General features: G+C 46.0%; 1 long non-coding RNA gene across 4 annotated transcripts in view; it reads left to right on the top strand.

Annotated features, from left to right (window-relative positions):
* LOC148052045 (uncharacterized) overlaps nt 1-22,322 on the top strand; it is a 48,345-nt gene that overhangs the window by 10,271 nt on the left and 15,752 nt on the right. The window contains exon 5 of one of the 4 annotated variants that reach the window (XR_015698981.1): nt 8,976-9,918. The exons of 2 other annotated variants lie outside the window; for them this stretch is intronic. This is a non-coding gene — a long non-coding RNA (uncharacterized LOC148052045). Of the gene's footprint in view, nt 1-1,354; nt 1,554-8,975; nt 9,919-22,322 lie in introns of those variants that run through there. One more of the 4 variants, XR_015698983.1, reaches the window with a different exon arrangement.

The raw sequence follows: 22,322 nt of genomic DNA, 5'->3' as shown, positions 1-22,322 counted from the left end.
CTGGCATAGTGTCTAAGAGCAAAGCAGCCTTCCTCCCTTGTGAATATCCCTGGGACTCAGTACAAAGTCATGCAGAGATGTAGTAGCTTATTCCATTTGTCTCAACTTGTTCAGGCGCACAGTGAAACCCTCCAGATGCTTTAACTTTTGTTGCTGTTATGTGAAAGCACCTTTGTTAACTCTGTTAGAGAGACTGCTACAAAGATTGGCTCAACTTCTAGCCTGTAATACCAGCTCTCAAGGACCAGATTCTCAGGGGTTTAATCTGATTTGATGCTTTCTTTATTCTTAGGAAATGCTAGTGGCTTTTGTAGGGCTGCTGGAAGAGTAAAGTCCTTGTTGGAATGAAGAAAGGCTATCAAAATTCAAGCCTTTATCAGAGGGGATCAGTGTTGGTTTTCTGCTGTCAGTGTACAAGTGTTAGGTCTCAATAGTCCCTGTTTATTATCGCAAGTATTATTTTCTTTCTCTTGGCTGGAGCCCTTTGCTTTCTTACCAAATTGAGTCCTAACAGATCACATCTATAAGCTGTGACTCAGCAGCCAAACTAAATAATGAGACTGCCGGAAGTCCTATCTCCCTGCAAGCTGAGTGCTCACTTGGTTTCTTCCAGCTCTTTAGTTCTTTCAGTGGTGTCAGCCTTCTATTTAGTCCTCCAGATTATGACTTCAGTATTGAGTTTAGAGACCAGGCACTGCAGTTCAGCTTTGCTCTCCTCCTCTTCCTCCAACTACTCTTTCACTGGGTCCAAATCATGCTTGGTGTTGGCCAGGCTCACTACAGCACTAGTGCAGGACTAGAGGTAGCACAGCCATTACTGTGCGTCTGTCTTATTGGAAGTACAAATACACTGACCTCATTCCCTGGAGCTGCAGTGCTCCACCTGACCAACTCAGTTCTGGACCAGCTAGAAACATCTTAGGCTTCAAAATATCTTCCTGGTCAGGAGCCAAGTTCCTGTTCTCCGTACCTGTTTTTTACTGTACTGCAGTGGATTGAATTGAGCTCATACAACTGAAAACAGAACTTGGCTTGTCATCATCACTGTTTTCTCTCAAACAGTGTTTCAAAGGAATTATGACAGTAAACCCATTTGGCGATTGTTCTGAACACAGAGAGAATTCTTGCCAGACTTTTGATATACAGGTGCAGCACTAGAATTACTCTTTGAAGATAAGCAGAAATTTCCAAGACAGATGTGTCAGACGGTGACCTGAAATACTCGTATATTTTGAGCCAAACTTGTGTGAACTATGCAAATAAACTGCTGTACGATCCACTGAATGGGCAGAGGTGTGTGTTCTGCTCTTTGCTGCTGACTCATGGGAGATTCTTATTTTCATATCCATACAAGGCTCATGTCCCCCACACCGCCTTCAAGATCAGCTGGTGACAAGCCCAGAGATTAATTTGGATGAGAAAGTTTTCCTTTGCGAGAGCTAACGCAAAAGATTTGTTACTCTGAAGTGGACAGCGTGCAAAAGAGCAGGCACTGCATGTCCCGTGACAGCAGCAAGTTCTGTAGGCAGTTGGTGGTCCCCAGTACCTTTGACTCTTCATCCAGCTGTGTCCTGAAGTCATCTGCTTGCAAGGTGAGAGAAATCTTTATGTGGACAATCTGGTTATGCCTGCTCTGAGCTTCCTCGTGCTCCCGGCTCAGCTGGCTGTTTTCGGCTGTGGGAAAAGTGCATAAAGAAGCAGGAGAGGAACTAATTCAATCTGACTGGAGCGAAAGAGAGGCAAAGGCTAGAAGGATTGGGCAGATTTGCTAGAGGAGACAGGGCAGGGCTGCCAGAGTTAGATGAAATGTAGGGGAAGAGGAGGATCAGAGGGAGGTAACATTGCACAAAGCTGTCAAGGAATTTACCTTGGAGCCTGATGGCATTAATTTGAGCTTGGCTCTTCTCCACCTCAGCCAGCTGGGCATTGGCTTCAGACAGGTTATTTTCCAGCTTGTGAACATGAGCATCTGAGTTCAGCTGTAAGAGAGAAGTCAGTCATATGATGCGGAGTAAGGCTTGAAGGGCCAAAATATCCTCCCTCTCTTGCAAACTCAGTTTATTCCAGTTGGTTGTAATTACAATGGGATGACTGTAATAGCCAGGGGGAGTGCAGAGTGTCCTGATCTTTAGTGAGGGGGATGCCCACTCCATCAGCCGGGGCAGGCAGTGTTCAGCACCACCTGCAAACAGCTGCTTGCTGGTATCAGTTAGCTCGCACTGCAGAGGGCTGAATTCTGCCTTGCACTGATGGCTGCACCTGTGTTGAGAAGTTCCCTGCTGGCCTCTCACCTTGGATTTCTGCAGAGACTCCATGCTTGCACTGAGGTCATCCATCTCTGCTTTCCTGACCTGTTTGTCCGTCTCCAGCTTTGCTTTCACTCTGGGGATTATCAGAAGCTCTGCCATCTCAACCGTGGCAGCTGTGTGCTTCTTGCGCAGGGTAGAGCCCGCGGCCTCGCTCTGCAGGGTTGCCTCCTCCAGCTTAAGGAGCAGCTTCAGCAGCCCAGCTTCCTGCTCGCAATTCTGTTAGGGGGGGCCAAGTATGTGTTGTCAGCTGGGATCTGGCAGCCTTGGAGTCTCAGTAAGGCCCTCGGGGATGCTTTATAAGAAAGGCTTCTGGAAGCCTTTTATTTAGCTTTAGTAGTCTCCGAATTTGGGACAAATCCCATCTTTGGTATCAATCCATTAGGAGGTCAGCGGCTGGTATCTTCCAGAAAGATTAACCATCTCTAGGCCTCCTTGCTAAAGCTCAGAGTAGTTCTCTGGACTGCAGGCATGTATTTTCCTTGCAAAACAATAGAAAATACACCTAACAATCCTGCCTCCTTTACTGTGTGCTTCTGAATTAGCAGCTTTCTAATGAATCTCTGATCACCTGCCACTCCAACTCTATAGGAATAACAAAGCTCACAGTGAATTTCATGGAGCCTTGGTGCTTTACCCCTTCCAAGGTCTGCAGAGTGAGGGGAAGTTCTGCAGGATCTGGCCTGCTTAAGAGCTCGGAGAAGCTGCTGAAGAAGCTTCTCCAAAGGAGAGTCCCAGTGACGTTTCTCATTCTCTGAGGAAAGAGACAAGATGCTCAGATGCGGGGAAGGTGTCTGACCTGAGCAGTTTTTGCAACACCAGCTTCTTCCAGGCAATCTTCCTTGTTTCTCCACCTAGTGGGAAAGAGGGGAAGAAATTCTTCTTTCATGCCAAAGAGCCTGTGTATACTTAGAAGCATAAACATATTGGAAACATGGTAGCAAGTGTGAGGTATAATCAGAGAGGGAACGGGGATTCACAAATGCTATGCTCTGCTTTAACCGACATTGCTGCTTTTTGTGTCACTGGACAAGTTCCTTTACCTCTGTTTTCCCACCTGTGCAAGGTGTCTAACAACACTGACCTACCAACCTGATGTGGTTGAGAATTAATTAGCTAGCATTTCTAAAGTGAATTGAAATGGAAATGTTACTTACTATTGATGCTATCAATTTGTATTAGTCATTAGAATGTGTTCAGAGCATTCTATTAAAATATAACCTTTTGGGGACTAAATTGTCTTCAGGCTTTTCCATTGTTAATGAATCTGATTCTATATTTAACAACCACATCCTGGCAATTTACATAAGATTTATTAGAGTAGATCCATCCATCACTACAGAACTGTAAAAAGTGGATGGGGTGATTTGATAGCTGAAGCACAGGACTGAGAAATCCCCATTTTTCCTGACGTGCTACTCTCTTGCTCTGTGGAGGACTGCCCCATCAGTAACTGGCTTCTTCAGAGGTTTCTATGAAAGGAATAGCGCGTGCAATTTATAACGGTGAGTTTGCATAGGCTAAAACTAGAGTTCAAGATTGTTGTCCATCTTATTACTTTTTCATGAGGAAATTTGTTTTTTAATTAGTAGTTTAATGTCATCAGGTCTTTTCAGAAGTGTAATCACTCCCCTGAGGAGGTTTTTTCCTCCTTAGATACTCTTACCTGTGTTCTTATAGCATGCTCAGCTTCCAGGTCTTCTTCCATCTCTTCAATATATGGGCCTGGAGGGTTCACACAAGCACAGCAGTGTCTATGAGCAAGAGATGTAAGAGAAACTTGTGGAAATACAAACAAGAATCTTAATTTCTTCACTGCCTTCTCTATGTATTTGTCAGCTCTACTGGATTTTCTTTCCTGGGAGAGATCTACAGCTGGGAATACTGAGCCAACAAAGCAGGAAAGACCTGGCCAGGTGTCTCAGTAGACAACTATGTTATCTGCAGCATGGTTAGCTTCCTGTATCATGTTGGAATTTGGCCTTCAGGAATATAATCAAGCTGATTTGGTTACTTGAGGGAAATAGAGGCTTGTTTGTAGAACTAGCTGCAATCTAGGTTTGCGGGTCATGTTTTTGTTGAAATGCTGAGTTTTTAGTTAAATATTTGGGCACTGAAATATGTTGGATGAAAGAAATATTTGAATTCAGAATGGTAACGCTGTGCATCCTGTGAGCTGTGGTCTCATTTCTGGTTTTATTTACCACCTTTCCTTCCACAGTGAGAGGGTGAGTGCCTTGCAGGAGCCTTTGGCAATTATGTGGATGAAAAGGTCTATCAGCCATCTTTGCTGGCTGCCTGCAAGCAGAAGAGCAGGTCCCTGCAGCAGATCACCTTTCTTCTGGCCATAGCAGCATGGCAGGAGATCTGCAGTGAGCATACAGTTCCCCAGACTTCAAAGAAAGTGGAGTTTAGAGTGAGCGGATAATATACAAGACAAGCTGGATCTCAGAGCTGGCTGAACTATTGATTCACTGGAAGGTAAAAAGACAAATGTTTCCAAGCCGAGGGGTTTCACAAGCTCATAGAGAAGTAGTCAGAATCTGCTGTAGAAAAAAAGTGAAGATCTACCTGGGGAAAAATAAATACTAGATCTCAGCTGGTTCTATTATTTAAGGGTTTAAAGGGTGATGGGCTACAGAATCCATTTTAATAGGGTAGGCTTAAAAGGTCTATATTAACCTTTTATGCCAACTCAGTCTTCTCAAAAAGATAAAGCTGTGCAAGCAGGCTACTGTGGGATAAGAAAAGGTAGGATGTTACAGCAAACGAGTTAAGCCAAGTAAGTGTTTCTATTCTGCAGTGAACAGGTTAATCTTTGTTGAAAGTGGGTTGAGATCTAGTGTCCTGTCTCCTTAGTGGGACTGGCAGGGCGCTTAAATCCCTTTTTCCTTTGTTGAAACTTCTCCTTACCCCATCATTAACTTGTCTGCAAGTAAAAGCACAAGCACCCCAGGAAGTTGAGTCATCTGTTTGCAGCTCTGAGGGACTAACACCAGCACTTAATTTTTCTTCTGTCACTTAAGTGTCCCAGTGGCCTTGCTCTGAAGCACAAGTATCTTGTACTCCCTGTGGAGCGCTGTGTTACAATTTGAATGAGCAAAGCTTGCCAGTATTTATTAATGATTGTACACATTGCCTTAGCTGCTTAGCTCTTTAACTAGGTAAATTAGTGATTTGGATAACATAGAGGTGGAAATTTGTATTCTGGGAAGTTAATTTCTAAGGGGAGGTTTGTCAGAGAAGTGCTGGCAGACCCATCACTAAAGTAGTCAATAGTGACACTAAAATAAAGTTCTAATTTGTGATAATATTTTGTATTTCTAAAACAGTTTTTATCTCAGGATCATAAGGCCTTACATAAACATGAATCATTTAAGCCTCATAACTTCCCGGTGATTATACACATTTTATATGTGGGTGAGTGTGGAAGATGAATTACAAATATCAGACAATGAGTCAGAGAAAGACTTAGGAAACAAAATCCTGTATTTTTGATTCTGCTTGCCTGAACTACTGAACTGTACTTCTGCTCTTCTGCTTGTCATTAGGTTAATACTGAAGAGACCAGGGTGTGACTGTGGATTTTTGCAGTGACTTTATGATCAAGTGACTTTTCAGGTGTAGGTAATGCTGTCAGAGCTATGATGTAGCACAACTGCACCCAGTAGGATCCTGTACCCTGGAAAATTCTGTTACAATTGACACTACTTCTTTACAACCTCTTCCAAGTTTGGCTCATTTAATCTCACTGAGGTTAGCAATTGGCATTTTGAGGTCACTCTCTGCTTTATGATGAGCCTTTTCCACCTTGCCATGGGTCTTCTTTTCTTGTTCCCACTTGTCCTCCAGCTAGTTGAAAGAAGTGGAATCAGTATGAAAAAGAACTTTTTAACGCACGTATAGGTGTCAAGGGCCCAAGATGTCAAAAACAGACCAAAGAGGGCCATCTAAAATACACACCATAGCTACTGCACCTCACCTCACGCATCTGAGTGGTAGGTTTGCTGTTGTTCTCGGTCAGGTGGTTCACCTTGTTCTCCTCACCTTGCAATTTTCTGGGAAGGGAGAGACTAAGACTAGTGAACAGAGTTGGGTGAGAAACTAACTACTCTGCACTGGCAACAGACTGAAAACCCAAAGAATAGATTTATCTGAGGTGCTTCCTGAAAGCAGTATGTGCTTCGTGTGTGCGCTTTCAATAGGCCAACAGGAACTTGGTCCAGCATTGACTCTTAGAGAAGAATCCTGCTTGCCCTCAGCAATTCATGTAGCTCCTTCGGGCAGTGGCACAAATTGGCAAAACTTCACTGTGCTGCCATGAGCTAATACCTAGAAAAACATAGCCCCCTTCCCGTTTGTGCAGCAAACTGTAGTCTCACAGTATTTAAGCAAGCAGACAATGTGTTTTGTTTTGTTTTTTTTTCCTTTGCCCAGACTGGGAGAATGAGAATGGGAGAGAGTCAGTTATTTCTGCCTGCTGAACTTCCTCCACAGCCCTCCTCGCCTTTTGGAATTTAGTGACTGAGTCATTCTGAGCAGAGAGATCTGAAGTCAGAGTTCGAACTCTGTGGTCTAATGCCTGCAGACAGGAAAGGGAACATCACGCAGGTTTTGTGGATCACACAAGCCATTAGCAGCACCAGGACAAAATGTCACTGGAAACTTGTATTTCTTTAGAAGGAATCTGAGATGCAGTTAATAAATTCTGAGACATATGAGGCATCTGTGAGTTTAACATCCTGTGGATGTTAACACTGACTTCAGAAGAAGCAGCAGACAGCCACATGGCTGCTACAGTACAGATTTAAAACTTCTCCAATTACATGAAATAAAAAGCAGTTTAGGTGCAGGAGAGGGAGAAGTATTCCCCAAGGCTAGGTGGAAGGGAGTTACATGGCTCTGGAGGGGGGCATTTTATAAATAGAGGCCTACCAGCATTGCCATGTAAAAGTGGGTATAATTAATAAAGAATGTAGAGGAGATGCAGATGTCTTTATGTAGAGGGATGCCTAGAAAATGCTGTCAAATGACTATTACTATGGGGTAGAACGGTGAAGTGTAGAATTAAATCCATCCCAGGTTATGTGAGATGCTGGAAGAAAATAGAAAAAACTGGGGGGGAGATCAGCTGAGGGAATCTGAGCATCCCAAAGGGTGCTCTGCCTGGAGGAGCTGTAATGGTTGTCGGGGTTCATTTCCCTGAAGAACGAGGCAGAAAAAAACTCTGTGTCATGCTTCATACCTGCTTTTCCTTCTCTGTTTTAGCCAAGGTAGTCTCCAGCCCTTCCAAGTCACATTTCAAATCACTGAGCTAATCCTCCAGCATCCGCTTGCTGGCACTCATGTCAGCTCCTTCATATCCAGGATCTGGCTCAGTAGGTCCATCTTTGATTTCATCATTTGGGCCAGGCACTCCTCAGCATCCAACAAGTTCTCTTGTTCCTAATGAAGGGGTGGGAATCCAGTGTTCATCCTATGAAAGGCTGCTACAACTCCCGCCTCTTATGGCAGCAAACTTCCATTAGCAAGAAATACAAGACTTTGCCTCTTCTGCAAAGTTTATTAAGATTTCTTTAACATACCTGTTGTTATAGTTGATCTGAATCTCCATGACTCAGGCTATAGCTTCTTAAAGTTAAGCATCAAAAAATCCATTTGTTTATACACACAGAGGTCCTTAAAGAAGAGTTTACATTTTACAAAGATGCCACCCTGGCTTGCCATAAATCATGCTGAGCAGCAGTGGTTGACCAGGAAGAGAACCTGGGACTTGTGACAACAGCTCCTTTGCTTTAGCCATGAGGCCTCTCAGTCTCCTCTGTTTTCTAAGGACTTAACTTTATTTAAGATACAGTCAGGCTGTCTGTGAATCTCATGCATCATCCCCATATGCTCTTTATTCATTCTGTATTCCGAAAAGGAGCCTCTTATGAGTCATTTGAGAAAGCCAATGCCCTGCCTAAATGAATACTAAGCCTTTAGCCATTGATAACACTCAGCCTGCAGTTGGATGGGGAGGTCATTCTTCTCCTAGCTGAGGGTGGCTGTCTGCTCCTCTGCTTGTTTGTGTTCTGTGAGCTCCCGAGTCTTTGACATGATGCTTCTCAGCTCCAATTCCTTCAGTTACATTTTCTTCTCCTGTTGGGCCACATTCAGCAAAGGCTTCACCTGGAAGTAAGGAGTTCAAGCAATGAGATTTCCAAAACAAGCCTTTTCTATTATAATGGTCCCTGAAAGCCCCGAGGTGATCCTTTTATTATCAGATCCTTGTATTTTTTGCATACCAGTGGGAGGCCTGGTGTTTCCTGAAATGCCTGTTTAGTGCAGAGGGTTTCATACCTATAGTGTGAGTAATACAACAACTAGAAAAGGTTGTTATGGTGCACAGTAGCAGATTTGTGTGCCAGCACAGAAATCAGGACTGTATTCCAGATTCTGAACTGATATAAATGCAGAATGATTCTTATCATGATCTAGATTCATACCGGTCCAAATGGGACCAGAACCCTTTGAAAGCTCGCTCTTTCTAAGGCTATGGGCGTTCATTTGGTTTGCACTGGAGCTGGGAAGGTGTGTGCCCAGGTAAAAAGGCAGATTTTGTTTCACCTATATGTGGAAAGTTGGCTTTAACATAGTTTTGTTTCTGTGTTGTGTTTGAATGGCAAGGTTTTGCTGGCGGCGGGGGCTACAGGTATGGCTTCTGTGAGAAGCTGCTAGAGGCTTCCCCCGTGTCCAACAGAGCCAATGCTAGCCAGCTCCAAGACGGACCCACTGTTGGGCAAGGCCGAGCCCATCAGCGACAGTGGTGGCACCTCTGGGATAACATATTTAAGAAGGGGAAAAAAACCTGAGCAGCTGCAGCCGGAGAAGAGAGGAGTGAGAATATGTGAGAGGAACAGCTCTGCAGACACCAAGGTCAGTGAAGAAGGAAGGGGAGGAGGTGCTCCAGGTGCTAGAGCAGAGATTCCCCTGCAGCCCATGAAGACCACGGGTAAGGCAGGCTGTCCTCCTGCAGTCCATGGAGGTTAACGGTGGGGCAGATACCCACCTGCAGCCCATGGAGGACCCCATGCTGGAGCAGGTGGATGCCCGAATAAGGCTGTGACCCTGTGGGAAGCCCACGCTGGAGCAGGCTCCTGGCAGGACCTGTGGCCCCATGGAGAGGGGAGCCCAGGCTGGAGCAGGTTTGCTGGCAGGACTTGTGACCCCGCAGGGGACCCACGCTGGAGCAGTCTGTTCCTGAAGGACTGCACCCCATGGAAGGGACCCACACCAGAGCAGTTTGTGAAGAACTGCAGCCTGTGAGAAGGACTCACAATGGAGAAGTTTGTGGAGGACTGTCTCCCGTGGGAGGGACTCCATGCTGGAGCAGGGGAAGAGCGTGAGGAGTCCTCCCCCTGAGGAGGAAGGAGTGGCAGAAACAACGTGTGATGAACTGACCACAACCCCCATTCCCCGTCCCCCTGCGCCACTCGGGGGGAGGAGGTAGAGAAATCAGAAGTGAAGTTAAGCCCAGGAAGAAGGGAGGGATGGGGGGAAGGTGTTTTTAAGATTTGATTTTATTTCTCATTACCCTGCTCTGATTTGATTGGTAATAAACTAAATTAATTTTTTCCCCAAGTTGAGTCTGTTTTGCCTGTGATGGTAATTGGTGAGTGATCTCTCCCTGTCCTTATCTCGACCCACGAGCCTTTCATTATGTTTTTCCTCTCCCCTGTCCAGCTGAGGAAGGAGAGTGACAGAGCGGCTTTGGTAGGCACCTGGCATCCAGCCCAGTGAAACCCACCATGGTTTCACTCAAGCTTGAGTATTCTGGTCGACGCTTTATTTCCTGTCTTACCAGAAAACCAACTGAATTATCCATCCTGGGACTAAGTGAAGAGAGTCTGAGCTGGAGCTGCCCCTTCATAGAGACAATGTGGTCCTGCTTAAGAGAAGTGAAGCAAGCAGCTTTGTTTCAGCTTTAAATTTTAATGAACAGTGAAATATTGTATTCCCATGCTCATAACCTCACCGCTTCTCTCTATGCTGTTTTTAGAAGTGGGAAGTCCAGGTCTTGAATTTCTGAGACACTCTCTTTCCACTCCCTGGAGGCAGCAGGCTTAGACTCCAATTTCAGGGCTTTCTCCATTTGCTAACTTTTCTGGCATTGATTTGGAAATAAATCATTTGGGCCTCTTGCCCTATTAACAATTAACAAGAAAGTCACTAGCTTTCTCAGTGTCTTTACTTAAGTGAACATGGCTATTATTTTTTCTCTCAGCCCTTATCTTCCCTGCCCAGACATCCCAAGGTTCTCAGTGCCTGTAATTGCCACTGTTTAATTCTGCAGAACAGGACAACCTCAGAGTATTTTCCTCATCCTGCTGTACAATTTCCACCCTCCCCAGAAAAGCAGCTGCACAAACTACTGGACATTCTTCTGAATTGCCATCAGTCCTAGCCTGTAGCAAACAGAATGTGTGGCTTCGAAACAATTCTGTTTCCAGGCAGTGTACGTAGGGGGACTCAAAGTGTTCACGCTCAATTGTATGCAGCAGAATGCTGGAGTCAGTATGTAGTCTCAGTCAAATGGAGTAGGCCTCGATACCCCACAGGTTTTTTTGCTGATGCAGGAATTGAATTTGTTTAAAAAATGCTACTGTAGATGTAGAAATTAAAGTTTTCATGCACTAGAAGAGACAAATACTGCTGAAAATATACAAATGGAAATATACAAATAAACTGGAAGCTAATTGAACGGGTGTTTTTTGCCTCCCGTCTTTCCTCCTGTATCCTGCAGCCACAGATAGCATAGGCAGTGGCAGAAAAAGTGCACAGGTCGAACCCAAAATCTTGTGACTCATAAACATATGTATTGTGGTTGAGTTCCAGGAGACTCACTGTATCACCATCTGAGTTAGGGTTTCTGGTAAGGCTCACTACCAAATTACAGAGATCTTCCAGCTGTTGGTCTTTAGAGTGGATGCACGGGAGGTAACGGAGCTACCCAGCTGTCTGGCTGCAATATTGTTCTGCTGCATGGAGCCTTGTGGAAAAGGCAGGAAAGCTTTATTGCTCTGCTGTGTGCTGGGATGTAGAACTTGGAAGTCCCAGTTTAATTTCATGGTTCTTGCTGGTAAATGAATTACATTAGTGGTTGGTTTCTAATGCCACCTTGGATTTACAGAACGGTTTCTAGTTTTTTCCCCAAGGATACCTTCTTTAGAGCATCTTTTTGTACTCAATCCTCATCAGGAAGCCACGAGTGTGACCTTGTGGCGTGGTCATGACCTTTGCCAGAGGTTCATCTCTCATGTCTTCCAGTGTGGGCAGGATCCCCAGCACAGAAGAATGTGTTGGAAGTCAGGAGACTGTTAGAACCTGGAGTTCTAGGTAGCCTTCAGGTCTATGAAGCTCTGGACTTGCTGTGTATTAGCACTCAGAAATGAGGATATTTTACTTCTTTGGTCTTTACATGTCAATTTATCTCGTTGTGATCTTGTCTCTTCTCTGCTTACATTTACAAAGACGATAAAGTTTGGGGAGGTTATGGGAGTGGAAGACTAATATTTAGGAATTGGGTTCCATTCATCTTTAGCATGGATTTGCCCAGAGTTCTTTAGCCTTTTCTGTGCCCAAGGTGTCTAGCTATAAAAAGTAACATCAGGATCATCATAAGGTCTAGCTAAGTGGCATAGAGTAAAGCAGGAGTGGAAGTCTTTTCCTTGATAAAACCCAAACGTATTTTGTCCTCTCCTGTCCCAGAAAAGGCACTAAGTAGTTTCAGTGACAATGAAAAAATAATAGTTGTAATCTTGTGGCTGTTGTCTTTAAAAGTAAGATCGGGGCAGTGTCTGGCCCACTTTAACCTCCATCCATAAGTTGAAATTTAGGGATAGAATAGGCTGGAGGAGTGATGAATATTGTGTAATTATTATAAAAGTTGGGAAATGCAGATTTTAGGTTCATGCAAAGAACAGAATGCTCCCTCTTGCGTGGCTGTTACAATAGCTACTTTCATTATGTTATGACAAAAACATATGTGCAAAATTAATGATATATGCTGCTAATATTAGACAGCTACAACAGTCTCTCTCCATTTTCCTTTCCAGTCTTAAATTGGATAAATGATCAGTTAGTAGGATTTTTGCCTGACTAAGGAATAGTAAAGAGCAAGTGAGATTTATCACACAGCTTAAGGTGCACTTCATTTGCATTATATTAACTCTACTGTCTGATTAAAAGTCAGTTTTGGGAGCATGTGTAAGAGAACATTATATGCATTGGGAAGTGTGTTGCTGTAGAAACTCTAACTCTGCAGCTATATCTACACCAAAGGCATGCTGAGTCATAACTGCCATCAATTTATTTAGCTCAATTTGGTAGGAGTAAACAGTACCTTGTTATATCCAATTCTGTACTCTTTCTCCCCTGGGTCAGTAGAGCCAGGCAGCAACTCTGATGCCTTCTTATTGTCCACAGACCCTGGAGGGATTATGCTGGGATTCAGGCTTTGGTATCTAAAATGAGAAAGACAGGTATAATGATATAAGAGGTACAGTTAGCGGCAGTGCAGAAAGGCTAATCACTGCTTAAGATCTTCCCTGGTTTAGCTTCCTAGCCCCACGGGCATGGCACTGAAATACTAGTGATAAGGAAGCTTGTGGACATTTCTACCGGTCTGTGCAAAGTGGAAGTTCTTGGAGGGGGATGCAGAAGGGTTAGAAGCAGGCATTCATACCCACTCCCTCTGATTTCTCATGGACAGGATCACTGCACAGGATGCATACCTCTGTCATCTGAAAGTGGAAGATGTGCATTCAGTAATAGCGTTGGAATTCAAACAACATGAGTAACTGCCTGTTTGTAGCAGATTTGTTTGCTGTTCGCTGCTTTCCACTACTTGCCCTTCCACTTCGTTATCTATCATAGGTGAAAACTTATGTTGCTCTTCCCCTCTGCAACTCACTGTATCCGTGGCTGATCCTCTAAAAAAAGGGTTGCAGGAGGCAATGCAGCCTAATAAATAATGGTGCCAATTTGTCTAGTTCCAGGTCGTGTATTTCCTAATTCTTTGTGCTTCCCTCACGAAATGAGAGGTTTATTAGACATCCTGTCTCTAGCCCTGGCACTTGGAAGAGTCTCTCAGGCTAAGATTCCCTCGAAGGGGTACAAGGTAGTCTGTGAAGTGATGACCCAACTTCTTTCATTCCTGAATAAAGATCTGCTGTTCAGCCAGCCACAGCTTGTGCTGACGGCACTGTGTGGCTTTGCCTGAGGATTGCTCTGCAGTGCTGCAGACACCTGCCAGACTGTTTGAATTTGTTTGGAACAAAGCAGTGGATGAAATGCGGGGATGTACTGTGCAAAGCGGTCAACAGCTAGTTCCGCTGCTCCTGGAATGAGACAAAGTGAGACAAAATGAGAAAAAAGACAAATGCACTGAAGTGCATTTACACCAATGCACGCAGCATGGGCAATAAACAGGAGGAGCTGGAAGCCATTGCGCGGCAGGAAAACTATGATGTGGTCGCCATCACGGAAACATGGTGGGATGACTCACACAACTGGAGTGCTGCAATGGATGGCTACAAGCTCTCTAGAAGGGACAGGCAAGGAAGGAGAGGTGGTGGCGTAGCCTTGTACGTCAGAGAGTGTTTTGATTGTCTAGAGCGCAGCGAAGGTAATGATAAGGCTGAGTGCTTATGGGTAAAGATCAGAGGGAAGGCCAACAAGGCAGATATCCTGGTGGGAGTCTGTTATAGACCACCCAACCAGGATGAAGAAACAGATGAAGTATTCTACAAGCAGTTGGCCTAAGTCTCGCGATCTCTAGCCCTTGTTCTCGTGGGAGACTTCAACTTACCAAATATCTGCTGGAAATACAACACGGCAGAGAGAAAGCAGTCTTGGAGGTTCCTGGAGTGTGTGGGAGATAACTGCCCGACGCAGCTGGTAAGCGAGCCGACCAGGGCAGGTGCCCCGCTGGACCTGCTGTTTACGAACAGAGAGGGCCTGGTGGGCGACGTGGCGGTCGGAGGCTGTCTTGGGCTCAGCGACCACAACATGATAGAGTTTTCAGTTCTTGGAGAAGTAAGGAAAGGGGTCAGCAAAACCGCTACCCTGAACCTTAGAAGGGCAGACTTTGGATTGTTTAGGAGTCTGGTTAAGAGAGTCCCTTGGGAGGCAGTCCTGAAGGGCAAAGGAGTCCAGGAAGGCTGGATGTTATTCAAGGAGGAAATCTCAAAGGTGCAGGAGCAGGCCGTCCCCATGTGCCGCAAATCGAGCAGGCGGGGGAGAAGACCGGCCTGGCTGAACAGAGCTTTGGCTGGAACTCAGGAAAAAAAGGAGAGCTTACCACCTTTGGAAGAAGGGGCAGGTGACTCAGGAGGACTACAAGGATGTTGTGAGGTTATGCAGGGAGATGAGAAAAGCGAAGGCCTAGATAGAACTTAAACTGGCCACCACCGTTAAAGATAACAAAAAATGTTTTTACAAATATATCAGCGACAGAAGGAGGGCCAGGGAGAATCTCCATCCTTTGTTGGATGCGGAGGGAAACATTGCCACGAAGGATGAGGAGAAGGCTGAGGTACTTAATGCCTTCTTTGCCTCAGTCTTTAATAGTCAGACTGGTCATCCTCGGGGTTTTCAGGCCCCTGAGCTGGGAGATGGAGATAGGATGCAGAATGAAGCCCCAGTTGTCGAAAAGGTGGCAGTCACCGACCTGCTTCTCCACCTGAATGCCCACAAGTCCATGCGGCCAGATGGGATCCACCCAAGGATACCGAGGGAGCTGGCAGAGGAGCTTGCCAAGCCACTCTCCATCATTTATCAGCAGTCCTGGTCAACCGGGGAGGACCCAGATGACTGGAAGTTAGCAAATGTGATGCCCCTCTACAAGAAGGGTCGGAAGAAGGATCCGGGGAACTACAGGCCTGTCAGCCTGACCTCGGTGTCGGGAAAGGTCATGGAGCAGACCATCTTGAGTGCCATTACGCGGCACGTGTGGGACAACCAGGGGATCAGGCTCAGCCAGCACGGGTTTATGAAAGGGAGGTCCTGCTTCAGTAACCTGGGCTCCTTCTATACCAAGGTGACCCGCTTAGTGGGTGAGGGGAAGGCTGTGGATGTTGTCTACTTGGACTTTAGTGAGGCCTTTGACACTGTCTCCCACAGCATTCTCCTGGAGGAGCTGGCTGCTCCCGGCTTGGATAAGTACACTCTGCGCTGGGTTAAAAACTGGCTGGACGGCCGAGCCCAGAGAGTGGTGGTGAATGGAGTCAAATCTAGTTGGCGGCCAGTCACGAGTGGTGTTCCCCAGGGCTCAGTACTGGGGCCAGTCCTGTTCAACATCTTCATTGATGATCTGGATGAGGGGATTGAGTGCACCCTCAGTAAGTTTGCAGACGACACCAAGTTGGGTGGAAGTGTCAATCTGCTGGAGAGTAGGAAGGCCCTACAGATGGACCTGGACAGGCTGGATCGTTGGGCCGGGGCCAACTGTATGAGATTCAACAAGGCTGAGTGCCGGGTCCTGCACTTGGGTCACAACAACCCCATGCAATGCTACCGGCTCGGGGAGGAGTGGCTGGAGAGCTGCCTGGCAGAAAAGTAGCTGGGGGTGTTGGTTGACAGCCGCCTGAACATGAGCCAGCAGTGTGCCCAGGTGGCCAAGAGGGCCAATGGCATCCTGGCTTGTATCAGGAATAGTGTGGCCAGCAGGACCAGGGAGGTGACAGTGCCCCTGTACTCGGCACTGGTGAGGCCGCACCTCGAGTTCTGTGTTCAGTTTTGGGCCCCTCACTGCAAGAAGGACATCGAGGTGCTGGAGCGTGTCCAGCGGAGGGCAACGAAGCTGGTGAAGGGTCCAGAGCACAAGTCTTATGAGGAGCAGCTGAGGGAGCTGGGGTTGTTTAGCCTGGAGAAGAGGAGGCTGAGGGGAGACCTCATTGCTCTCTACAACTACCTGACAGGAGGTTGTAGCGAGGTGGGGGTCGGTCTCTTCTCCCTAGTAACAAGTGATAGGACAAGAGGAAATGGCCTCAACCTGCGGCAGGGGAGGTTTAGGTTGGATATTAGGAAAAACTTCACCGAAAGGGTAGTCAGGCATTGGAACAGGCTGCCCAGGGAAGTGGCTGAGTCTCCATCCCTGGAGGTATTTAAAGGACGGGTAGACGTGGTGCTTAGGGACATGGTTTAGTGGTGGACTTGGCAGTGCTAGATTAACGGTTGGACTTGATGATCTTAAGGGTCTTTTCCAACCTTAATGATTCTATGATTCTAAAGAGGAATGGAGTGAAAAAACTAACACGAGTTACCAAGTCTGGAGAGAGAAAATCTTCTGCTTTATAGTCATTTCAGTTTAACAGCTGCAAACAAACAAACAAACAAACAAACACCCCACACACACCAAGGTAGGTAGTGAGCCTGGTCCTACGTGGCTGAGGGGAAAAAGCTTACATGCATGGAAGCAACCTTGGGCATGGTGTGAACCTGAAACAATTTCAGGTAAATGTTGTTTCGTGATTCTGGCTTTTAGCATTATATTCCTTTGGGGATTACTGTCATACAAAGAGTTAACAATGAAAGTCCTGCTGTCCACCAGCAGGCCTAGAGGAATAGCTCCATGAACTGATAACAGCAGTTGGCTTTTATTTGCTGGGTGGACCAGCCCCTAGAGACAGAAGCATGCTCCAGAGGACAGGCAGCCCGCAGTAACCTCATTTAGGCTTATGTGAAAACTCCTGCATGGCTGTCAGTGATCAAGAGCGGGTGAAATGGCAGCACGGTCCATAATAAAAGCAGACAAGGATGCCTGAAAGGACTGGACTGAACTTGTCCATAACCTTATCAGCTGGCACTCAGCTCTGGGTACTACAGAAACAGTAACACAGGACTTTCCCCATAATGTATTTCCCCTCTTCATTTGTGACTTTCAAGTCAAAATACTAACAGGCTTCTTTAGACCTTTCTTGTCCTGTTTCTAGCACTCATGACAGCAAACCTAAGTAGTGTGACAGCAGCCTCGGAAAGATACCCCACATCCTCTGGCTGCTGGCCTGCATCTCGAGAGACTGGGATGTAATTCTCTGCTCTGCCAGATCCTTCCCGTGTGACCCTGCAAGTCTCTTAGAGGGGTTTCAGTTGCCTAAGCATAGTGACATTTCAGATGCATTCATGTATCACCAGCAACTGCTCCAGAAGAGCAGTTGCTGGTGTTCTAAGTTCTAAGCCCCGTGTTGTATCTTTTTGCCCCTTGTGGATGTCCCAGATACCCAAGGGCATTTTAAATGACACCAGATGCCAGAGTTTCTGTAACTGAACGCCACCCTTCTCTCTTTGAATTCTGCATTGGTAAAATCAGGGTAATGGCGTTAGCCAGCCTTGGGCAGGGTTGAAGATAAACTAGGGAGACTGAGCTGCTGCTGGAATACAAAGGTATTGATGGCAGTTTAAATGCAAAGGCATGGATGATTGTTTACCCTGTAGAAGTTGGAGACAGTCACAAAAGAAGACTGTCTTCCCCGCCTCTTGCTGCCACCAGCTAAAATCAATATTATTGCACAGAATATGTGAGAGATGCTCTTGAAAAGGAGTCACACTGAAGTAGTATACTGTAGCCTCCAACGTAAATCTGTCTTAACTGACTTAAGTTAGCAGTTCAGTGCTGTCTGGATAAACTACTAACCAAATGAAAATATGTATAATTTTACCTGCATTCTGCTTTGGTTTAGAGGTTGTTCTTTCATTGTTTACCACTCTAAGGAAATCCTCAAACCAGAAGTGAACATAGTCCTTGGAAGAGACGAGAAGCTGCGTTCGCAATATGTTGGCATACACAATTTTTTGTCAGTCTCCTCTCTCTTACGCTAGTGCTGTTTTACCAGTTTAGCATAGGCTGAGATGGAGTTGCCCGTGCAGGAAGTAGAAATAAGACCCGACCCTGTCTATTTGATAGCTCAAAATCTGAAAAGCAGTTTCCTAAACTGTTTCCCATTCACCTTCCAACTGCAGAGTCCTGGGCTGGGCTGACGACAATCTTAGTAGGCTGCAAGTTTTTCTGGTTGATGGAAACCTGACATTTGTCTGGGCAGCAGAAGGCCACTGACTGCCAGGAGGGGATTGTGTAGCCTGCCATTAAGCCGGGATTGCGCTCACGCTTCCATCTGTGCAAGGATGTTTCTGCAGCAGTGCTTGGTAGTGCCTTCGCTGAGCAAAGGGAACGCAGTGTGTACCGTCTGCCTCTCTTAGTGCTGGAGGGGCAGAATTTTCAAGGACAGAGCTAGATTGTCTTTCAGCACGGAAGAGAAGTAGGCAGAGGCAGACACAGACTGTTACCTGGATGAAGGGAGTGTTACAGTGACAGGCTTAATCCTTTCCACAAAAGAACGATGGGGAAGCACTGGGCACCAGAACTGATGACATTTGCTTGCCGACACATTGAGCTGACAGTATTGATTGTACCACATAATGTTCACTCTACCTGCAGCCTCCTCCTCTTTAAAGAGGACCAGAGCAGGGGCATGCTGGATTTCTGGAGCAAGCCCACCACTGCTTCATTCAAGGGATCCTCGTTCTTCTGTAGCCACCCTGTGATACTGTGTCACGCCTGGAAAGGAGCAGGGAAGAAAAGGCATGACCAGTTCAGAGACAGCGAGAGAATAGCCAGCCCAGTAGCAGTGCATGAGAAAGCACGTTTCTGATTGTTAACCTGCGTAGAGAGAGGGAGAAATCCTCTGTGGGTATAGGGAAAAGCAGCGAGTCGATGCTGGCACGTGAATAGCATTAATGCACTCCCTCGAGTCTCAGGACTCGTGGGGGGCCCTTACCACGGAAAGCGCATTTGCCCTGAATAAAGGATTCTGCAGGACTGCCAAAGGAGAGGATGTTGTGGAGAGATCATATTTTTACCTTTTAGGCTCATACTCTGATAGGCTGACAGAGGGGACAATGTGGCTTATAGACTGGTATAACCAAGCACAATCAGAACATATTTTGGCACAGTCAAATGTCACTTTCAAAAACCTGCTTGGTAGCAAAGAAAGGAAATAGTTGCTGAGTGTAAAAAAGGTAGAGCAAAGGGCCTGTGATTCATGCTCTGATCATGTTCTGTCAGTATGTCTGTGCAGTGGAGTATATGAATAACTGGTGGAGTTTGATAATATGCTTAAATACTGTTCCTGCTGCTAAGCATTAGCATGGCTGCTTGACAACACAGCAGAGAGGCAAGTCACATACACCAGGAAAGGCTAGACAAGCTGCAGCGAACTGCAGGACTCTGGCTCTTCCAGCAACACGTGAGCAACAGAAGCAAAAATGAATTTAATCCTTTGGCTGATGTGCCTTTTGAGTAGCTTTCCTACAGCTTTGTGTTACTAGAAGCAAGTCTTAGCTCGAGTTTTTGGGGTTTTGTTCCTTTTCAGGATATCTATAAGGATTATATTTTTAATCAAGGCCAGTGGCAACATGTTGAAGAGTCATGAAACAGCCTTGCAGTTCTTTGTACATTAAAATGCTTAGCTGTTGCATCACTGGTCAGACATTTGCACAATCAGTGTTTTCAATTAATTATTACTGGAAAGGATTTCTGAGATGCACATTTCTGTGCAGCGGAGCCAATCTCTGGCTGCAGTACTTCTTTAAGGCAATAGAGACACATTAATTTGCACCAGCATAGTACTTTTCCCAGTGTTGCTGTATGTTAAAACCTGTGGAAGTTTGATGTGATCTGTTCATGCAGAGAGCTTGTCCTCTACGTCTTGGCCTCATGTCTGACCTCGCTAAGTGCACGTTCCAGCTTACTCAGGGGCAGAGACAGGGCTATGGCAGAAACAGCGCCGGTCTGCATGTACTGTGCCAGTGTAACACGCTGCAGTGCCCAGAGTGAGCTTCTTCCCCTTTGCCTTTGCCACCCTTGGACTTGAGGAAGTTGGGTGATTTGCCCAGATGGTTGTTATAATGGCAGCTTTCAATGGCCATCAGTGGCCTTGGGGAACACGCGCATGCTGGCCAAATCCCTGGTTCTGGCACTATAGTGCTAAGAGGGCGCCTTTCTGCTCCAGCTTGATCCCTGCTTTCACCCTAGGCCTGGTGATGCCCCCTCTGGAGCTCTCCAGACTTCAGACCCATGAGCTGAGTAACTTTGTCAGCCGCTATGGGAGGGAAGATTAACATGTTAATCTGAGTAACAGGAAGAAAATTGCTCATTGTCCCCATTCCCTTGCTGCAGACTCAGAAAAATGGTTACAGGCTCTGCTTTCAGGGGCAGGCAAGATCTCCAGCCCTGCTGGGAACTTTCTGGGAAGGACAGAAGGGAAGCCGGTCTCAGCTCTGTCCCTTCACACACACACCATTCAGCAGAGCTTGCTGGATGGAGCAGAGGCAATAATACACATCTCAAACAAGATGTCTGGGCTCCCATATGCTCTGGGAGGTATGTGCCTGTTTGCTCCACCATGGCTCCAAAAACACCTGCAAAGCAGGGCTGTTCAACAAAGAAGGATCAAGTCCTTAGCTGACAGCTCAGCCATCTGGCTAGGCCTGCTGCCCTGTGGCAGCTGTGAATGCCAGCTCTGACTCTCAATAGCACATCTGTTCATTTAAAAAAAAAAAAAATCAGTGAGTTGTTTAAGGTCATTTTATATTCCCTGGAAACAAGAGTCTGGTTTTAGCAGCTCTTTCAATCTTAACGAACTGGATGAGCTCTTAGCATGCTAGCTTTGTCCTGGTTTGCTGTCACCAAGCGTAAGATCTCAACCTACCTCCGTGTTGTCCACCTCTGCCTGGTCCTCTCTTGGCTTCTGCTTGAACTTCATAGTGCCCAAGTGCATGATACCCCTAGTCAGCTTGTAAACACAGATCCTCTCTTCTGGACTGGAGCCCAGGACATCAAAGGCCACCTGGCAGAAGGGACACAGAGCCACACAAGGGAGTTCTTAATCTGCACCATAAGCTGGAAGCCAGCCCATAGTGCTAAACATCTAAAATAATTTTCCAGCCCATTGAAATTTGACCAGCCAAATCCCTTCAGACTAACATGGGACAGAGTAGCTTAATGTTGCTGTAAACCAGCACTCTGCTTTTCTTTCGTAGACTGATTTATGCTAGCTAAGAACCATGTGCTTTGACGGCAGTTCTTCTAAGTGTCTCTGATACCATGAGCAAAATGCAACGTATCATCTGGGATATCAGCTCATTCCACTCTTCACTGTGCTTTTTAAAATCAGTGGGACATGAGCAGCAACATCCCCTTAAAGCAATTATCCCACATCTCAGCTAGCACAGATAGGCAGAAAGTGTAGCTCTGCTGGGGACGTTGTGCTCTGCTCTCACAGCATGCCCGGAGAAGGGAGAGCGCACGACTCTGAGCATGCCAGAGAATCTTGCAGTGTGCTACTCGTGAGCCATCATTTGAGACTGCCTGTCTTACTGGCTATGAAAATCATATCTGCTTTGTACAAAAGGCTTGTTTGCAATGTACAAATCCTGGAAGCTGTAAAATACCAACAGCTGCTAGAAGAGGCACTGTAAGTTCAGCAGCTGGAGACTGTTTGATCTCTTTGTAGCTCAAGTCCTGCTATAATAATAGTCTCAGGAGCCAGCAGACATTCCCAATAAGCTCTTTTCAGTAACAGATACTCTTCAAAATTATATTAAAAAGGAAAATGTGTGTCAAAACCAGGCAAAGGGTCAAGTCTTCCTCTTACAAAAGCTGCTTCTTGAGATTACATATGTATGTGAGATGAGCAGGTTTTAACCCATGGTCTCTGCCACAGCTTTCAGATCTGTCAGTTTTCAGGCTTCAAACAAGCGCTATAACCAGCTCATTTGAAGTCCTGCAAACCCCAGACCATTGAATGTTAACCAGAAACTCCTACATCAAGCTCATTTGCTCTGGAGCAGATCTTTTACATTCAGGCTTCAGCTCACAGACAATTGAACAAATCTTTAGGCCACCCCTAGCTGCTGTTCCAGTAGCTTATTTATCCTCAGGTTGAAGAAGCTGAATCTTATTCCTAGGGGAAACGT

Source organism: Nipponia nippon, unplaced genomic scaffold, assembly GCF_047370975.1.
Source record: "Nipponia nippon isolate SJK-2023a ecotype South Korea unplaced genomic scaffold, ASM4737097v1 scaffold_5, whole genome shotgun sequence".
NCBI classification, from domain to species: Eukaryota; Metazoa; Chordata; class Aves; order Pelecaniformes; family Threskiornithidae; genus Nipponia; species Nipponia nippon.
This window is presented reverse-complemented; position numbering and strand designations above follow the sequence as displayed.